Source organism: Lactuca sativa, chromosome 5, assembly GCF_002870075.4.
Source record: "Lactuca sativa cultivar Salinas chromosome 5, Lsat_Salinas_v11, whole genome shotgun sequence".
NCBI classification, from domain to species: Eukaryota; Viridiplantae; Streptophyta; class Magnoliopsida; order Asterales; family Asteraceae; genus Lactuca; species Lactuca sativa.
The window spans coordinates 207,624,145-207,627,365 of record NC_056627.2 but is presented as its reverse complement, the minus strand read 5'-3'; the positions used below and the strand labels follow the sequence as shown (position 1 = coordinate 207,627,365).

General features: G+C 42.2%; 1 non-coding gene across 1 annotated transcript; it reads right to left on the bottom strand.

Moving 5' to 3' along the window:
* Positions 1-1,093: 1,093 nt before the first annotated feature.
* LOC111911421 (small nucleolar RNA R71) lies at positions 1,094-1,200 on the bottom strand. Its single transcript, XR_002856854.2, has one exon. It is a non-coding gene; the product is annotated as a small nucleolar RNA R71 (small nucleolar RNA).
* Positions 1,201-3,221: the final 2,021 nt, after the last annotated feature.

Genomic DNA, 3,221 nt, shown 5'->3' with positions numbered 1-3,221 from the left:
GTAACACCGTTCCCTGTGATCGACACCCGACTTACCCAAGCTATACTGTAATCTGATTAGGTACACTGCCTATAAGTGCATAGTTAGTTTAAGTTAGTTAGGTTATAAATATTAAAATTAGTGAGTACTTTTGTGCACATCAAGTTATGGCGCTGTTGCCGGGGTACGACACGTTTATTAGTTTATTTAGCTGCATTAAATTAATCGACCCCTTTTTGTGGAATAAAATCTGCAAAAAAGGTTAATTGGTTATTTATTTTTGTTTATTAGCTTAGCTTAGTTGATTAGCATAAATATTAAAAAAACAAATTTCACAGAGTCCACGACGTGGCCAGATACGTGCCACGACGTGGTTTCTGAAAAATTTTAGTTTTCAGTTGTTAGTTAGTTTTTCTTATTTTAGTTCAGTTTTACGTTTTTAGTTTAGCAAGTTGTAGGAGTTCATGACCAGCGGCTCAAACACACCCTTGGTGCCACCACTTGAAGATCCCGAGTCTGCAATTCACAAGAAAAAGACGCTCTTACAAGAATTGAAGTCAGCTTTTTCAAGGAAGTCGGGAAAGAAGACAGGAGAGTCAAGTTCATCCGTGAGGCATAAGAGCAATTTTGAGCACTTGGATCAAACACCCGTCCAAACCGAGTCCGAATACGATACCGAGCCGAAATTTGAAGAACACACAAGCGAAATCGAGAACGAGCCAAGGAATGAGATGGCAGCAATTGAAGAGATGTCCATGGGAGCTTACAAGAAGCGGATCCGAGAAGATATGGGTCCCGGTTTAGTACAACCCACAATACCTGCCACTACCACATTCGAGTTGAAGGGGCACATATTGACTGCACTGAAGGATATCCCATTTTTTGGGAAAGATCATGAGGATGCTTTAAGCATCTAGATGAAGTCAACGACATTGCGGATTACTTCAATGTGCCAAATGTCAACAGAAACACAGTCTTTCTTAGGATGCTTCCCATCACTTTCAAAGGAGCTGCTAAGGAATGGTTAAAAGCACTTCCACCGGGGTAAATTACCACTTGGGCTCAAACGCGTGAGCAATTCCTGGACCAGTTTTGCCCGCCATCCAAGATAGCCAAACTCAAGAAGGCAATAGCCAACTTTGAGCAACAGCCGGGGGAGTCATTATATGAAGCATGGGAGCGGTACAAAGGCTTGCTCAGAAATTACCCTCAACATGATCTAAATGTGCAACAAGAGATGTCAATCTTCTATGATGGGGTCAACGTTATGACGAGACAACTCCTTGATTCTCAAGGACAGTTGACAAAGAAAAATCCAAGGGAGGTCAAGGAGCTGATTGAAGAATTCGCAAAGCACTCTTGCAAATACCACAACCCTAGGCAAGATGGAATCAAAGGCGGTGGAGGGGCCCAAACTGAAGAAATAGCAGCTGTAATGGCCATGCTGAATAATTTGGATTGAAGGATAACACAAATGGACCAGTCAATACATGCCATAAGAGTGGGTTGCGAAAGATGTAGTGGTCCACACTTGACGAAGGACTGCAATGTAGATGAGTTTGGGAACAGAAAAGCTCAAGTGTGCTACTCTAGTGGGGATAAGTTTGATGAGGACTGGAGGAAACCGAAGAAGGAGTGGCTGCCATATGAAGAGTATAAGAAGCAAAAAGAAGAGAAGTATAGGCAGACAGGTCGAAGCTTTTATCAAAAGGAGCAGCCACCAGCCGAGAAGAAACCCGATCTAGAGACCATTTTGATGAAGTTTATGGAAGCTTCGGAAAAGAGACACGATGTCACTGATTATGCTATTATGGAACAATAAACTTTAATAAAGAATCAGCAAGCCTCCATCCACAACCTTGAAGTACAATTTGGTCAACTAGCCACTCTGGTTCATGAAAAATTGCCCCTGAAGAATCCCAAAATAAAGACCCAATCTGATGTAATGGCCATCGATACTGAAGAAGAAGCAATCTCTGAGTTCCTGGAGGCATTGGAAGAAGAACCACATCAGCCCGATCCAACACCCAAGAAGTCAAAGTTCGAAAGTGAAAGGGTTGCTGAAACAGCTTCGCCACGATGTGGCACTCCTTTGGCCACGACGTGGCGCATATCTGATCAAAAAGTCTTTGAACCCATTCCGGTTTATCAGCCATCGTTGCCATTTCCACCCCGAGCTGCACTTAGTCTACTGGAGAAGGAGCATATAGAGTTTTTCAAGCATGTGAAGGGGATCCCGATTAATACTCCCTTTGTCGAGTCCTTATCCAAAACTCCTGAGAATCAGAAATTACTGCAAGATTTGATAGACACTCGCAGGCAATTAAAGAAGCAGTCTAAGGTGGTTCTAAGTGAACAAACCTCAAAAGCCATGATGGGAGAGACACCAAAAAAGATGGGGGATCCTGGACGCCTCACTCTTCCGTGTGAGTTTGGTAATAAAATGAAGGTTAATGCTTTAGCCGATTCTGGGGCTAGCATTAATTTTATGCCTTTTTCATTTTATCAAAAATTGGAAATTCAGAAGATGAGGGCTACAAAAATGAGGATTCACATGGCGAACCGTTCAGTGACACAACCCCGGGGCATAGTGGAGGATATTTTGGTGAAAATTGGAAAATTTGTTTTTCCAATAGATTTTGTAGTGTTGGATATGAAGGAAGATCCCGATGTCCCAATTATCCTTGGTCGTCCATTGCTTAACACTGCTGGAGTTCTTGTTGATATTCGTGAGTCTAAGCTCACTTTGAGGGTTGGAGATGAACAAGAAGTTTTGGAATACAAGATGACTTTCAAGAGGATCATGTTCAAGAAGAGGTGTTCACAATTAATGAAGACAATGAACTAGAAGAACTAGAAAAGCTTATGGAAGAAGAGATCAAGGTAGTTCATCAAGTCAAAAGAACAAAACCGAGGGCATCTGTTCCATATTTGATTGAAGTCATAGCTTACAAGAGTCTGCCTTCTTGGGTGAGCAAAGAGGATGAGGAGATGAAAAGTGATGAAGAGGAGGTCACTTCAAGAGTGACAAAGCCGGTGGTGAAAGAAGAGGAGGATGCTATAGAGTACAAGGAAGAACCCAAGGGCACAAAACACAAGCTTGAAGAAGAGGGCAAAGCTAAAAAAGAGAATTCAAAGAAGGCATATAAAAGGCGAGTTCAAGCTTACAAGAGGCGATTCAAGGAACAAAAGATTTTAGTGGTGGACTCTTCAAAAGATTCAACGTAGAAGGCACAGAGTCC